Source organism: Thermobia domestica, chromosome 17 (genome assembly GCF_964235325.1).
Source record: "Thermobia domestica chromosome 17, izTheDome1.hap1.1, whole genome shotgun sequence".
Taxonomy (NCBI): Eukaryota; Metazoa; Arthropoda; class Insecta; order Zygentoma; family Lepismatidae; genus Thermobia; species Thermobia domestica.
Window position 1 is genome coordinate 169,211,959 of NC_137470.1, and position 18,525 is coordinate 169,230,483.

The 18,525-nt window shown below is 38.0% G+C and overlaps 1 protein-coding gene across 1 annotated transcript in view; it reads left to right on the forward strand.

Annotated features, from left to right (window-relative positions):
* LOC145674480 (frequenin-2) overlaps window positions 1-18,525 on the forward strand; it is a 991,919-nt gene that overhangs the window by 484,575 nt on the left and 488,819 nt on the right. The gene's annotated exons all lie outside the window — the stretch shown is intronic.

Sequence of the window (18,525 nt, forward strand, 5' to 3'; positions counted from 1 at the left end):
GCATGCGTACAACCAAAACTTTCTCGCTCTTTACTTTGAGCTTACAAACAACTTTGTACACCTCATGTAACTGATAATATAAAAGAATCCAAAGTGCTATATTGATTTATGCACATCCGGTGTCTATCTATACCAATAAATATTAAAACGCAAGTTGTTCTACTTTTTTTTTTTTAAAAAAAAAAATACTAATTCTGGTTTAGTAGAAAAAAAAAAGATCGCTGAGGTGAAATTTATTCTTACGGTTTGGAATCTATATTAAAAACATTTTTTCCCCTGCTGTTACTGTTTCTGATCGTTGGTAGACTTAGATTTTAGTGTTCCTTTTAGGACCGTTCTATATCAAACCTGGACGTAGAGCTTAATGTGAGATCCGAAACGCATGCATTTCTGACGGAAAATGAAACTGGCTCTCCCACTATTAATGTTCATGATATGTGCGAATAAGTATTTAACCCGGAAATGATAGATCTTTTCACCTACGGTTTCAGTAGAGATAGATAGATAGATAGACAGATTATATATATATATATATATATATATATATATATATATATATATATATATATATATATATAGAAAGAGAGAGAGAGAGAGGACAGAATTCACAACCTATTCATTAGACACTTTAAGTTTGATTCACACATAGTGTGCCGTTCACATTCAATTCCACTACCATGCTCCGTCCATGCAATGACAGCGACCATTCGCATATATACCATGCCGTGCCGCTAATGCTTTCTACACCATTTCCCTTGGTTCTGGTCAACTTCGTGTCGCTTCGTGTGTTCGGAAGATAGCCGAAGGATCGCGAACGTCGAGCCACGACCGTGACGGGCTGTCTTCCGTTCAAGGTGGCCTGTCGGAGCATGGCACGGCACGTCATGTGTGAATTAAAAAAGGTAATCCAATGAATTTTCAACGTCAAAGTCTGAAATTTAACTTTGTGAACCACGGCACGGCGTGGAAACGGCATACTATGCGCGAATTAACCTTAAGACACATCAACAAACCAGTTTTCTCTATTTATTACTGTTTCTGCTCTTAATTAACGATGAGATTTGAAATTATTTATTTATGGCAGTTTCAGTTTGCATATGGAATGAAGGGTTGAGTTGGGATTATTTTTGAGATGTTGATCCCATACCAAGAAACAATTTGTGACAACCTCGTTGTATTACTTTATGCATATTAATGCTAAAACAGGAAATGGTTGTGGATTTGTACAATTTTGGTTTTATCAGAGAGCTGAAAGTGAAGGTAGAACTATTCATGTGACATAACATGAGGGCATTTCTAAAGTTTCAGTATTGACACTGAAGTATCCTGCCTCCGGGGATAATCCGTTCATGAGATATTGTGCCATCTACGGAAGAAATAAAGTATAAAGTATAAGTTTCAACTGCTTAGCTGCCTCAGTTTATTGAAGGCAGTCACTTGAATCAGTCGAGGTGCATGGAGATCGCAATCTGCATGGCAATGCTCCAACTCACATGACTGTTGCTGCCAGAGCTGCAGTGAAAAATTGCGGCTTCGCGGAGATTTAGCACCTGTTCTGTATACCAGGTTCACCACTTCAATCTTGATTTAAAAAAAAAAAAAAAAGCTGTGTGGACTGCAGCATTGCCATGCAGTAAGCAAGCTCAACGCACATCGAGTGATACAAATGAATGGCGCAACTAAATAGTACTACTACTACTACTACTACTACTACTACTACTACTACTACTACTACTACAAGCTGTAGAGTGGGTGCTGAATCTCCCAAAAGCCACAGTCTTTTACTGCAGTCTTGGGAACAACTGTATGGACTGGAGCATTGTCATGCAGTGTAGGAACTCAACACAGCAACTGATTCAAATGACTGCCTCCAGCGGACGAACTAATGCAGCTAGACAGTTGGAACTAATACATTTTTTCATAGATGGCACTGTATGTCATGATCAGCTTATTACCTGTGACACGATATTTCAGTTTGGCTGGAAAATTTCCGAAATACAATCCTGCATTTCAAAAATGTGCTTCCTATGTATTGCCATTTTGCTGTGTGCTTGAACCAAAAGTGGTTTGTTTCTACCACTTCCAGTAGGAATAAAAAGTTCATAGAGTATGGAACGCATTGTTAGGACACTGAATCAATTCTAAGGTGCTGCTTTCCGCTATATTTTACCGTTTCTGCTATGATACCTGTCGACTGGCAGGCAGACGGTATAGAAGTCCTAGAAGTCATAGCAGTCCTAGAAGAGTTCCCATACGTCGCCTTTCATATCTTCTCTTAATCGGCATTTATGACAAAAAAATATTGTACACAACCCGTACGTGTTTTTTTTTTGACCCGTATGTGTTAGTTTAATTTTCAAAAACTCCTTTATATACTGATATCCAAAATTTAAGGACGTAAGTAAGTTCCACATAGTGTGTCACTCTCAAATGATACATATTGGTGAAACTTCAACCGTACATAGAAAGTATGGAACATACAACACAATGAACCAGAGTAATTACAAGTTGTTTTCAATTCTATTTTATGGTGCAATGATTTGTTCGGTAGAGTCTAGATGAGTCCGGAATTTGAACAATACACCTTTATCACAAAATAAAGTCTTATATAAAAATTTTCAAAGTTCTTGTAAGTATTTCAAAGGTTATAAAATGTATTTCCAGTATGGAAAGGATCTTTGGAACACAATCTGGCCTCCGATTTGAAGGTCGTGTATGTTTTAGCACAAAGCGGCGTCAGGCGGTAATTACGGATATCTCCTTTGCTCATGGCAGCTTCCGGAGATAGTGTAGTTAAGGATTACCCCTTTTGGTCATCATAGTCTCAGACGTAGGTTGATTAAAGGAATACTCCTTTGTTCATCGCAGCTTCAGGAGCAGGGATTAAAGGAAGTCTTCGTAACCAATAGCGGTCTCGAGAGACAGTTTAGGTAGGTTAGCAAGCAACACTGATACTGATGACTCAGTTCTCTTGAGGTCCTCTTTTATAGGCACCTCTTGAAGGGGAGGCTTTTGAGGGGAAGTCGGCCGTCTTCGTTTTCTTTCTGAAACATCTTTGTATCTTCCTGGAACCCCCGTCCGTCGTCTGCTGCTGTTTATTTTTGAACGCAGTACCACACGTTCATGATAGGAGCATGTGTTTATAGTAAACACACGCAGTTGCTTATGCGTGAGGGTATGGAACCTTACAATATTTTAGAATCAATTTCTATTTGCAGTGCTTTCTGTTTTGTTAGTCTTTAAAATCTTTTTTATGGTCGCCTTGTAATTTTTGTCATTCTGAGAACTACGTATGTGGTTTTGCACTCAAGAGTATCATTTTATTTCATTTCAACAACATGCATTGATTGCTATGTGCATGTCTCATTTTTCGTTACACTACCAATGTTGTACAGCCAGCAACAAAAGTTCTTTCAGTTTGATGAAATTACTTTCGTAAATAACTTCGGAATGGAAGGACAATTTGAGTACAGTTTTCAGTAAATTAAAAAGAATAGAATTTTCTGTGCGTTCCAGTCATACCCCTGATGTACGTTCTAGTTATACCGCCGTTATTCCAAAAATAAATTTTAGCAAACGGAAAGAACTTTTGTCGCTGATTGTACAATATGTGTAAAATATAAACTATGAACCAGTAAATAGTATTTTTTGTTGTTCGTTTTTCTTTGACACGTACATACTCATAATAATACTGGGGGGCACGGTGGCTCAGTGGTAAATTCCCTACGTCTGGTGCGTAGGGTTCCCTAGTTCGATTCCGCATGAAGTAAATTTGTGGTGGGCAACATCGTGTGCTTGAGAATTTTTGTGCTCCTCCCAGTTTCCTCCCACATTTTCATTCCACCAATTCTTCCAGCATCATTAGCTTGCCTTAATCATCCGTCTCATAACAGCGGTCCCGAGCTCGATTCTCGATGGGGACACATGGTCGAGAAAGTGTGAAAGCTTTTTCAAGCCAACCATTCTAGTGAGGTTTCCTGGGATTTTCTCATTCACACTAGACAAATGCCGGAATTGTACCTAACGTAATGGTTCCAGGACGCTTTCTTCCCCTGTTCCTTTCTTTCTCTCCAGTTCTACGGGCAGTCTCATCGCCGAGGGACGTCATACCTTATACGTGACGGGTTAACATGGCCGAAATGAAATTTCCATAATCATCCCTAAGCCCTAGCATAAAGGGCTTAAACGTGGGACGTAAAACTGAAATATCCAACTTTTTTTTATTTCATTTCATTTCAGTAGTGCATGTTACTTTTAAACGAATCCCTAGTCAGAATGAATCATCCTTGGCTTGTAGCCACTAGACTATACAGGGCGTTTCAAAATAATACCCAGAACGTTTGGGAGGTGATTCTTGACCCCAGGATAAGATTTTAAAGAAGTATAGACCAACCTGGGTGCAGAAATCCTTCATTTTGCTGTTATAGACTGCCTGAAACATGACAAAATGAATTTTAAAGGCTCATAGCTCCAATATTATTTGACCTACCGCAGTCGGGTCAAGACTTTATTTAGGAACTAGTGTGTGTTCTATCTAGATATCCATGTTTCAGAATCCTGCGGTTTTTGCAACAATTTTTATAGAGATAGTTGGTGAGTACTTCAAATTATATGCCCGTTGCCAAACTCCCTGTATAAAATTTGTTGCGTGAGTACCTTAGGATTCTGCAACATGAATTTTTGTACAGTGCACATACCAGTTCCTAAGTGAAATCTTGATCCAACTACGGTAGGTCCTATAGTTTTGGATCTATAGACCTTTAATCTTATTTTTGTTCATGTTTTTAGCAGCCTATAACTCTGAAAGGAAGCATTTGTGCACCCTGGTTGGTCAGTGCCTTTTGTCTCATTTTTGTGTCGGGAGTCACCTCCCAAACGTCGTCGGTGTTGTTTTGAAGCACACTACATACACTTTTTAAAATGTTCAAAACTTAAGGAATTTCTAAAAGATAAAAAAAAAATGTTTCTGTAACCTTTGACATTCATAATCCAATTTTTCCAATATTGAATACCCGGTACCTTTCTTTTTCTTCCCCTCCCCCCCGGCACACACAGGCTCACACTCACAGACACACAGAAACACTTGATCTCTCTTACCGTCATGTTCATCAATTTTAATGAAAACCTATCAAAGCACCTTCTCTATGCTAATTGACAGGTCGGAAGAATATCTTATGGTAGCTCAATTTTATATTGACATTTTGTGTGATGTATTTCTTAAGCACATAGGTTTTTCAACGTGCTCAGGTCGATAGATAAAACGGAGATGAAGTTTCGGTTGGCGGAAGTTGAACTGGAGCATATTCAGAGATACGGCAGTACTTACTGCAAGCTCTAAAGTTAGCTTGTGTGAATGTCAAAGTTTTGTAATAAACTTTGTAGTATAAAAGTCTGGGAGAAACTATTCAGCTCCATCAGCGTGAATGGAAACTCTGGGGATTTTTTTTTCAAAGGCCATAAGGTTATCTCGTCTCATCTTGCATATTTTATAGAAGCTATGTCTCGTCTCGTTTTATACAGGGTATCCCAAAAGTAATGGTTAAAAATGAAACCACATATTCCTGGTACCAAAACAATAAAAAAAAATGCTCATATGACATATAGTCCGGAAATGGATAAGGGACGGAGCTAAACAGCTTCGAATGTGGGGGAAAGGAACTTCACGCCTGGCAGTGGGATAATGATAGGAGCTAGGAAGGGGGTTCAGAAAGAGGTAAAAATCATATCGGCTTGACATGTTAAACTCATGTTACCTAACTGCGTCAGAGAGATCCTGCATACGTCATTTAGGGATTCATACCTGAAAACCATACAAGGGAATCATACAGGAAAAAGTTGCTATCCATGACACCATTGTACGCACATCTACAATGAGAGTCACAGCAAGATCACTTAGCATGGTTGCACAATCTCAGGAGGCAATAGAGTGGTATACCAGACAGAACCTTACAGAGATAGGGTAGAAATAAGAACAAGTGTAACTAGTCATGTAATGTATTGCAAAATAACAGGCAGAACCCACAACAACGTATTATATTTGTACCGTAGTGTCTTACACAAAAGAGCACTACAAACTACTAGGTCATACGTGTTGACAATAAACAAACCTACAGAAGGTGTCCAAAGTGCAAACATCTATGCAAACGTGCTAATCGTAAGTTTTGAATGTATTCCATCACCCTCGGTGTGTTGCTTAATTTTTCACACGCATCTTCAATGCGGTTTCCAAAATCGGCATGTTCCTTTCCATAACTTAAAAACTTCTTTTCCCCCACATTCGAAGATGTCTAGCTCCGCACCTGTCCACTTCCGGGCTATATGTCATATAAACTTTTTTTCTTGTTTTGGTGCTAGGAATCTGTGGTTTCATTTTTAACCATTACTTTTGGAACACACTCTATATTTATGAGCTGACATCTGTACTTACTCTAAGTAGAACTTACTCTTATTAATAGATAATCCAGGTGCTGTGCAATGATAACTGTTAAATAATTATCATTAATTAAAAGGTATCCACATCACTCAGTTTATCTTAATGAATGTTCATTTGTTCATACCTAAACGAATATATGAGTCACTTCACTACACAAGGTTACTAGTATCTTACATTCACAAGACGTTTTTGCTGTACACTAAGAAAAATCCGTTATCCGGACAGCGGTATATTGTACAAACATACGAAATCCGTATGGTTACTACTGAAATCTGTACGTTATCCATATATTACATACGTACTGTTTTTCCCCGCTCAGATGTTACATCATTCCACTCCAGGATGTCTGACACTCTTCCACATATTGCATACGTATATGTATATTACATACGACAGCTGTGTTATATACGTCTATCTCTATTTGAGACCCTGACCACCTATAGTTCTTTGTTCCATATGGAAAGTAGAAATGTGTGGAACACTTATACGGAAAGTATTATAGAACATATGTTTTCAGTTATGTTTTCTGCAGGATGCTAGGTATAGTCGTACCTTAAGTCCAAAAACTACAGGATTTACGCATGCAACCTACATTCTTAGCTACGGCACATACGTTTTTTCCCAATGTATATATTGTAAGATACTCTGCTAACGCAGTAGGTAGAGCAATTCGTACACGAGACTTCGGGCTCTCTCACACAATCTCTTCATTGCTGAAATTTTATGTACAAATGTGGTACAAATCACTACAACTTCGGTCCAGAGACCAAAATAATGTTTTCCATGAGTTTTCTTGGTAAAGGAAAGGTTTCTAGGGTCAGGTAAGCCAAGGGAAATGTAACTCCAGGGTAACAGGCAAGATAAGAACTTGCGGTTAAGAACTCCGTGCTTCAGGCAAACAAAGAGAATGTGGTTAAGTACACATAAACCTCCAAGCAAGCAAAGTGAGTGAACTAAGTTCGTAACCCCTTCGGAATTTATGGTATATATACAGTGGTGGAAATTGATATAAGGCCATAGATCTATTTTGGAACTGAAGAAAGCGGGGGTAGCGAAGATGGATAAAGATGATATATTTAGAACGTAACATTGTATATACTGTACAACATCAAATGCATATCTTTTGCTAATATGTCAATGGCACGCGTAGTGTACACAAAAAAGGAATGAGACCATTTTAAGGTGGAAACTAGTTTAACCCGAGAAAGCCCATGCTAATTTTACACTTAAAAGGCCCAGGGGGTGCCTCTGAGGCTCCCTGCTGCATGTACAACCTACCTGAACTCACTGCGACCATTTGTATTTTCCGTCATTAATAGGAAAGGCTAGTCACTACTTTGCCATGAAATCATTTGTCAGTGGTAATAAACAGTGAACAGTTACATATTTCAATAGGAGCCTCAGAGGCACCCCTTGGGCCTTTAAGTTAGTATAAAAAAATAACGCTATTTTTTCTGAGGTAGAGTAAAAAATGCTTAAGAAACGCAATTAGAGGGTGTATTTCAAAGAGATAGAAGAATTCCAGAGCGCAGGACACGGGACGAAATATATTAAGAATAATGGGATTAAAAATTGACCAGGGTACCTCCGAGGCATCACTTGGGCCTTTACGTCAATGCAAAAAGTAACCCTATTTTTTTCTGAAGTAAAATAAGAAAACGTATGAACAACACAATCAGGGGGCATATTCCAAAGAGATAAGAGAATTCTAGAGCGGAAGACACGCGATGAAACATCTATTAAGAATAATTGCGTTAAAAGTGAACCAGGGAACTCTGAGGCACCCCCTGGGCTTTCTCGGGTTAAAGGCACTCAGTGTTTGACAAAAATGAAAGTATAAGTTACAATAGAGATTGGAAAATAAATGTTCAGTACTTGATTGACCTTCCCTTCTGAATCAGCTTAAATATACGCTTCAGCATTGCGTTCATGAGATCTGTTAATTATTGCCGTGGAATCGCTGACCACTCTTCTCATATCGTGTCTTTTATCTCAGCAATCGTCCCAGATTGCCGTCCATTGCGATAAACATTTTGCGCAAAGATGTCCCCATAGGTTTTGTATCAGGATAAGATCCGGATTTCTCGCCGGCCACTCCATAACCTTGATGCCTTTATCTAGAAACCACTGTTGGATTGCTGCTCCACTCTGACAAGTAAATCTTACGTTTGGGTGAATCGAGTTGCTGACTGAGACACATATGAGAAAGTTGTACTAAATGTGGTCAGTATTTCAGTGAAGTTATAGGTGCGAAGCTCCACGCGTTTAGGAGATACAGCTACCAGAACATCACATGGAAGTACAGAATAGTCGTAATACAGTTGATGGTAAAAGCCCTGTAAGACCTCTTGTAGCGACAAAAGGTGAATAACAAATATATGGGTACATACTAGGACCAGGGGAAGTCATATAGTAAGGGTATATCTGACGGCGGCCATCTTGAAATCCGCCATTTTGAATTAAGGTTAAGTTCTTAAAATAGGAGTAAGGTCACGTGATACATGATTTAAGGCGAAAATTTAATCAGAATAAGAATTGTAACGTTAATTTTGAATTACGCGCAATTCGTAAAAAGTTACAGGGAAATAAAAATATTGTTGCAGCATGTGTATTAGTCCTTTACCCCACCTTGTAAATTTTGTGTTAATGATAATAATTTAATAAAAAGCAGGTGGATAAATATTAGGTCTATGGTAAGAGTTGCCTTAATGGCGGCCATGTTCAAATCCGACATTTTGAATCAGACAAAAGTTTTAAACAAAACGCATAACATTGACACCTGATTAATAGCAAATTTTACCATAAATCCAACGATATAACCATTTTTGCTTTATCATTAACCAGCATTTGTTATTGCATTAACAAGTTGCAAATTTAAGGAAAAATGACCAAAGTGGAATTGAGTCATAATTGAACTTGGGTCTTTCTTCCAGAAAAGTCCTCAATTAGTACAATCAATATGTAGTTCAGAAAAGAGTGCATGACTTGCACAACAACTAACATTGTAACGCCACCATTGTATTCTGATTAACTTCTAGCCCGAAGTCATCTATTGCATTACTCTATTCCCATTTAATTTTGTGCTGGTTAATGATAAAGCAAAAATGGTTATACCGTTGGATTTATGGTAAAATTTGCTATTAATAAGGTGTCACTGTTACGCGTTTTGTTTAAAACTTTTGTCTGATTCAAATGGCGGATTTGAATAGGGCCGCCATCAAGGCAACTCTTACCATAGACCTAATATTAATCCACCTGCTTTTTATTAGTTATTATCATTAACACAAAATTTACAAGGTGGGGTAAAGGACCAATAAATATGCTGCAACAATATTTAATTTCAATGTAACTTTTTATCAATTGCGCTTAAATCAAAATTAACGTTACCATTGTTCTTCCGATTAAATTTTCGCCTTAAATCGTGTATCAAATGACCCTATTCCTATTTTAAAAACTTAACCTTAATTCAAAATGGCGGATTTCAAGATGGCCGCCGTCAGGTATACCCTTACTATATGACTTCCCTCTAGTCCTAATATGTACCCATATATTTGTTATTCACCTTTTGTCGCTACAAGAGGTCTTACAGAGCTTTTACCTCCAACTGTATTAAGACTATTCTGTACTTCCATGTGATGTTCTGGAAGCTGTATCTCCTAAACGCCTGGAGCTTCGCACGTACAACTTCACTGAAATACTAACCACATTTAGTACTACTTTCTCATATGTGTTCCAGTCAGCAACTCGATTCACCCAAACGTAAGGTTTACTTGTGAGTAGCAGCGTTGTCCTGCTGGAAAATCAGGTGCTGATCGTCCAACTCCTCACACATCCGCAGAAATTCTAACATCTCTGTGTACGTCGATGAATTCATTTTGGTATTGAGCCAAACATTGTTGGATGGAACTTTAACACAAAACATTGCCCAAATCATAAAGCTTACTCCACCAAAATGTCTACTCTTTGCACTTGCTTCTCTTCCCTAAGATCATACATTGAAACTCATCCTGACCATATAAATTGAATTACTTCTCACCACTAAACACAACGTGATTTCATTTGGATGTCCACGACATGTGTATTTCCGCAAATTGCAGTCTCACCTGCTTGTGCGTTCCACTAAGGGGTGATTTACACTTCCGTTTCTTGAAGGTAAGATGTGGATCTTGAGGCAAAATTTGACGTACTCTTCTGGATGTGACACGTATACGTTATAACTTGCAAGCAGCAACAATTTGGGAAGAGGACAGAGGACATATTTCCGGCATTTGCCTTGCTCATAATTAACTGTTTCGCAGCCTCCGAGAGTTTTCTAGTTCTACCATACTATCTGTTCTTTCTGTATTGCGCGCCCAACCGAACCAGTTATCAACTACACAACTTGAACGATTTAACCGTTTTGCAATTTGCGGATTTCACTGGCACAGACACATGCTTCTTCCTCAATTCGACATTTCTTCACGAGATATGACCACACTTAATAGCGCACAGATATTCCCACCCGCGCTTCTCTTATCGCACTGTTAGCTGATTCTCAGAGGCACATCAGAAGTAGTGCTGAACGTGTAAAGAACACAAACAACAAGTAACCGTGGGTGACTTTATACCAATTTCCAATTAACAATAGTGTAATTGACCTACTTGAAAACAACATGCTTTTGATTTTGTACAGTATACAATGTTACTTTGTGTAAATATATAATCTTTATCCTTCCTCGCCATTCTTGTCTTCTATTTTCCCATGTCCCTCTGCCTTTATACAGTGCTGGAAATTATATATATATTAGTTGAATATACCCATGCTTCGCACGGGGGCTGTATTTTGGAAGTCAACGCCTATGGGAGTATCACCATTGATCTCAGCGACCGCGAAAACTATGGATTTGATACTAACATTGGTCATTTTGAGCTATTTTTTCCATGTGTCGGTATCCCCTCCACGCTGACTCCCGTCCCGCATACAATTGTAACTAAATTTGTAAGTCATCGCTAATGGAAATGTCATCATTGATTTCAGCGACCGCCAAGACTATGGATTTGACACTAAATATCGATCCTTTTTGATTACTTTTACATGTCTCTGTATCTCACTCCCCCCCCCCCCGGCCCGGAGCCGAGTAGCGTGAATTTGGAAGTTAATGCGATCGGAGTTTCACCATTGATTTCAGCGACCGCGAAAACTATGAATTCGATACTAATGTCGGTCATTTTCTACTACTTTTACATGTCCCGGTAAACGCCCCCCCTGAGGTTCGAATTTTGACAAAAACGTGTAACTCTGGTCTGTAACCTGGACCAAGGTATTCGTGATTAAAATTTGGTAACTCTCGGTCAATTTGTCTGGTTCCCAAGCCGGTTCCGGTAAACGCCCCCCTGAGACCCCCTGGTTCGAAATTTTTTTTAAAAAAAGGGTTTCGTCTTGATCTGGGGCCTGGGCCAAGGTACCCTTGACCAAAATTTGGCAACTCTCGGTCCACTCGTCTGGTGCCCAGGCCGCACACAGATAGACAAACACACAAACAAACTCTAATATTTTATTTATATTAGATAGATAATACCATACGTGTGTGTTGTTTTCAAACGTTAATTTTACATCTGTTACTATTGGATTATTTATTCTTCAGTCGTAAGTGCATTACGAAACAGGTCACATGTACCTTTTTAGAAGGAGGTCATCAAGTTGGAGGGTTCACGATGTTACATGTTTGCCCCCTCAAGAGTACAAGGAAAAAAGTCTGATTTGTTCTCTCGTAATTGTTGTCTAAAAAAGTTTTGTGTGATCCAAGAACACATATATATATGTCGTCGATATAATCATCAGACAGAGTACCCCTGTCATGACTTTTTTCCTCCTTCACGCATTGCATACACCACTTAGTATTTTTCAAGTGATTTTGAGCTCTGTACGTGAAGACAGAGTCGGTCCAGGGAGACCTTAACTTTTGAAAAATGGATATTTTCAGAAAACCTTCGTTTTCATCGAATTTTTCTCTGCAAAGTATGATACAGACATGAGAGTGGTGTCGCTTCGAAGTGAACTTCATTCTAAAGATAATGAGATACGAACTAAATTCCATGGACAAATAGTGATGATACAGTAGGTGCTTTACTGAAGGTCTAAAATTTACCTTAAAATATCGAAATCCCAAAAGGGTTAATGGAGTCAGTTCGTAAACATCTTAGCGAATAATGGTGGTTATTAATATTCTATGCATATGTTTCACGTGATCCTTTTTAGTGTCATTAACAGAGTTTATTTACTCACTCCCAACTTCATTACCTTGAAACTGCTGCGTTATGTCAGTGTGTTTCGACCGACGACAGTTCATTCAAAATATTTGCACAATGATATTTGAAAACATGTGTATTTGAACGGGTTACAGAACATTCTTACAAGGCAATAGGTTCTATCTACTCCATTATAAACGCTACATGGAAGTCTTGGACTGACTGTCAATCGCTTTGTTATCTATTACAATAATGCTTAATTAACTGAGTATTAATCACTCTGCCATGTATTGAAATAATGCTTAATTAACTGAGATTGACTTCCCGTATACCTAAAGCTAATTATATTTGTAATAACTTAATTAAACAGTAAAACGAAAGCACCACAGAGAAGAGTATGGAAAAGTTTGTTATCAGGTTGCGTACCTGTACAACATTTCAGAGCTCTAATTAGATGGAAGTTCGTGAAACTTGATTTCTCATATTTGACCCTAATAAATAAACAGAAACGTAAACTAATAAAACCATTGTAACAAGATGAGGAAATGTTCTTATGCTGAAACATTTTGACATTCACTATAACTTGCAATAAGGCCCCAAATGTGTAAATAAAGCGACTGAGTTTCCATTTGTGGACAAACTAATACGAGGGCCGTTCGGAAATTAAAGTCCGATTGGTTAAAAAAGAAACACCAAACTAAATAAGAATAATTCATTATATACATCTGAAAACTACTTCCTTGTTCTATTTTCAACACAATTTCCATAAACATTCAAGCACTTATGATATCTTTGCAGTAGCTTAGAAATTCCATCAGAATACAAATCCTCCGCCTGTGCCTTGAGGCAGCCTGCGACCTCATCTTTGAGTTTATCATCATCACCAAAGCGTTGATATCATATAACAGTCCTAGAAATTTGCGTAAGTTCATCGGAAAGCTCCGAGATACTGAAACCTCTATTTTCACGAACTTTTCCATCATTTTTTCTGAGTGAGTTCATCAGTGACCACTGATGGCCTGCTACTCTTTTCTTCGTCATGAATTTTTGTCTGTCCACTTTTAAATGAACGAATCTATTTACGAACAACTCCCTCAGTCATCACACTTGGTCCACACACGGCACAAAGTTTCCGATAAATAGGCACCTGGTGGGTTTTTTCTATTGTAGTACACATTTTGAGACCCTACAAAAGTTGAACTTGTGATCACACAACCTTCGTTCTACCACCGGCTGAATGCAGGCTGATCTACCGCACACGTCTGTGCAAAGATGGTAACGCTGTTCCCGCAACTTTATCCACAGTGGCCAATCGCAGATTACTTTCCGAACGCACCTCGTATATTTAAGAGTGTACAACTATCTTTAAGAGAAGGTATTCTCTACTTGATATCAAATTATTTCAGTTAGTACGACTGAAGGATAAATCTTCGCACAACTAGTAATACCCTCAAAAAATGAACGTTTCCGTAAGTGGTTTCTGCTTTGAACAAAGAGGTATTAGCAAAAGTGTCATTTTTTTAACTTCATATATATTTTTAGTGTTCTTTTATCCCATTTGCTTCTAATTGAATAGCACAAAACGTGGTAAAAGAAAAAAACATAGGATATAAAGTTAATTTCTTCAAAGGCAAGATAGCATTTAGGTGGGACTTAGGAAAGAAAATTAAATTTAAAATTACCTTCTATTTTGGTATTCTTTCCGATTAATAATTAGTATGCTAGTGTAATGCTGAGTTCTAATTAGTTTTAGATTGGATTTACTTCGGTTGTGTAACAAAATATATTTTTATATTATTAGTTATTTCATACAAAAAAATAATCCAGCAAGATTGTGTACAATAATGAATCATGACTCCAGAAAACACCAGCAAAGACTATATATATTATGTTGTTTGGTTTGCCTCACTAAAGCTTAAAGGTAGTTCTTGGTTATTTTGACAAGATCAAGTAAGGGTACGGTTATACCGACATTATTCTATTTTAACATTTCCTTCCCTTTCTTAAGCGGGACAGAAAAGTAAGTAAACACATTGTTTTAAATGGAGCATTGTTATACTCCATGCTCAATTAAGATTCATACCTTTTTAAAGAAAAGACACGTTTGCTTTTGGCAGTGGACGATGAAGTGCAAAGCGCACTGATTGGCTACACATATATACACTCAAAGAATGAAATGAAATTTTTGAGTTTTACGTCCCACGGTTATGCCGGTTAGGCTAAAGGAGACGATAATGATGAGTAATGAATGAAATGGTGGAATGAAGAAAGTGGGAGGAAACGGGAGAACCCCGAGAAAACCCACGCACACGGTGTTTGTCCACCAAAAAATTCACTTGGCGGTAGCAGGGTTTGAACCCGAGACCCCTAGCACCGGAGGTGAACGCTCTACCACTGAGCCACTGCGGCCCCTATATACACTCAAACACTGTAGTTATACTTGCTCAGTGATTTAAAATAGGGCTGGAGATCTTACTGAAAATGTGTTGCTGTCAGCCCCGCAAAGAACTCTGAACATTTTTGCCTTTGAGTGAGGAAATTTGGTCGCGAAGTTCCACGTAAACATTCTGTTCTGTAACTATCAAAGAGGTTCTGTGTTGCAAATGAAGTTTGTACTTACACCAAACAGCTGTTATAAGTACTCAATTCATTTAAAACATGGAAAATCTTTGTTATAAGTACACATTCATTTACAACATAGCAAATCAGTATAGCTCATGTTCACGAAAAAAAAAAAATAGAGTGTACCACTTTCCACTTACAGTTGAAAACAACTTCTTGGATATATGGTTAGCGTAATGTCTTTGGTGCTGGAGAACTAGGCTCGATTCCCGCTGGAAGCATATATGGTTCGGATCCCGCGTTAAACTCATATAGTCTCGCTGCTGAAAGGGGCTCTAAAACTTTAATCAACTGCTACTACTACTTCACCTAAAGTTGCATCCTTGTGGACAACATTCACGAGAAACTGAACGTTTCCTTCGATATAATAGGCTTTATCATTCTTCAGATCGTCTCCGGAGGTTGGGGATGTTTTGTCTCCGAACTGATTTCTTGTGTGACTATCAACAATGAAAATTATATTGTCTCTGTTGCGAAAATTTGAGTTAGTCTAAACTCTAGTGTTGATAGCCCAACAATCAGGAACCAGGTAGGACCTTATGGTATTCAGATTCCATGATAAGCTATAGATACACGTATCTCGTAGCCCCAGCGCTAGAAGAACGTCAAATTCCGAAGTAATTAAGTTATGATTAAGTGTTACAATTGAAGGTCGTTAACAAATTTGACAAATTTTCTCGTGACTACTGAAAAAGACTTTTTCTGATTACAATTAAAATTGAAACATAGATACTATGCCTTTCCAAATTGTCGCAAAAACTACGGTCAGTTTAATTATTAGTAATTTAATATTTATCTATGTATGAGGTATGTTCAAAAAGTATACAACTTTATTTTTCCCGCATAAAACAATAAAGCGCGGAAGACTTTCTCTAGTATAGATACAGAGGGGACTCTCACGCGCAGTCGTAAATTTTTCCCTCCCACTGAAACCGTCAGTCGCTGGCAGTCGGCAAACGAGTGAAGACTTGTAGTGAGCGGTCGTTGGATTTTAGTTGTTTGTAAAATGACACAAAAACTTGACCAGCGATGTTGCATCAAATTTTGGCAAAAGCTTGACACACTTGAAATAAACGTTCTAGTGATACATGGTTTAGATTTTGACGTAATTGCCACCTTCGTCTGAACTCTTGTTGACCTGGGGTACTAGTATTCCAGTTATAGACCTTTAACGCCTGCTGCTGGAACCGCATTTCATTGTTGTTCTTGATCTCTTTATCGTCGTGGAAATGTTGTCTAACAATATGTTTCCCCAAAACGGGAACAAGTGCTTTGTGAATATTTGCTGGTCGCTTATGCTTAGAGAAAACGTATGACAGAGTGTAATTTACATTTGTCGGGATTCAAATTAGGCGCAGCCTTTACAAACACACGTTAGTCTCACTATATCGCGTTGAAGGAATGTAACCTGTGATCTGTGCGTAAACCCAGGCCGAATTATAACGATATTGCAATTACTATTTTCAAGCTTTTGTATTTCAAATAATTGTATAAGATATCGAGAATCACCTTACTGTAAACGGCGTTGTGATCTTCATATCTATACGTATATTGATTACCATTTGTGATATTGGGAGCTACACTTATTTAAGTACTCTTTTTAGGTAAAATCATTTGAAAAAATCAAAATTTCGATCCTTGGTAACTTAATTTCTATTTATTAAAACTGCTATTGTCATAGTATTTAAATGAGTGTGCTTTGAATTACCATTCCACACGACCGTCTTACTTGCGTTATATGAGGATAGTCCCAAAAGAACCCGTCCAACAAAGAAAACACAAAAAAATCTGAAAGTTTATCTTTATTTCTCAACATAGTCTCCTTTTTATCTCGATACACTTTTCCCATTTGATATTCAATAACTTCGATACCTTGAGAACCGTCGAGTTCCTCAAAATAGCCGTTAACGCAGACTCTATCTCTTCATTGTTGGTAAATTATAACCGAGCTATTGTTTCAAGATTGGAAAGAGAAAATAATTCGATGGGGCTAAATCTGACGAATAGGGTGCATGAGAAAGCAATTAAAACTTTAACTCATTGATACGACCCATCGTGATAACGGATGTACGAACTGGTGCATTGTCTTTATGTAACAACACTTTCTTTTTTGCCAAATGCGTTTATTCTTAATTTTCTCATTTGAACGCTGCAATCAGTTTGCATAATAGTCGCCGTTGATAATATTTTCTTTTTGAAGGTAATCAATTAAAATTACCCCATGCACATCCCAAAAACTGACACAATGACCTTGCCACTAGATGGAACTGTTCTTGCTTTGTTGAGAGTTGATTATCCCATTTCAGTCCATTGTCTGGACTGTTCCTCCGTCTCAGGTGTGAAGTGATGGACCCATGTTTCATCTATAGTTACGAATCCACGCAAAAACTCCCTTTAATTCCTGTGAAACATCGTCAAACACTCGATTGAAAGATCATCACGACGCTGTATTAGTTCCGTTGTCAGCAAACACGGCACCCATTTCGCACACAACTTTCTCATGTTCAAAGTTTGTCAGTATGTGATGTACAGCACTTTTGGAAATGCCTTCCATGTCTGCTAGCTCGCAAACGTTCAGTCGACGGTGATCCAATACCATTTTGGGAATTTTCCTCACCATATTTGTCGTGGACACCTCATTTTGTGGACCACTGCGATGTTCGTCCTTGCAGCTCGTACGGCCTATTTCATTCAATATTTTACTGTTGTAATAAGAAAAAGCAGAGTCCCCCAGAGTAGAACCTACCTCGGCTCTGATAATGGTTGGACTGAGACCTTTCATATGAAAATATTGTATCACTTAATGATGGAACATTTTTTCCATGTTTACAAATTCACTGAGAGCATTCAGTACTGATGGCTGGCAAACAAATACTAAACAACATACCGTCTTTAAACTTCAAACTTAAGCTTTACAAGGTTGGTATTTTCGACCATTGTGATGCTTTCCACACATCGACCGCCATTTATACGTCAGGTCGGGCACTTCTAAGTTTTCACGTAACTGTTATAGAGGCTTCGAAATGGTTACCGGTTTCCCATGTTCGTGATAACACACTTAGTTTGTAACACTGAGTAATGAATATGATATTTAAGTTTTTTTTTTTTAATATGTAAATTTGAAATATGTGTTAATAGAAAAACTACAACTATGTTGATTTGGCAATCTGGTGGTATCACATAATATCCTTGTCAATATTTCCACTGAAAAAAAAAAAGCCAGTGGTTGTTGGCTATTAGTT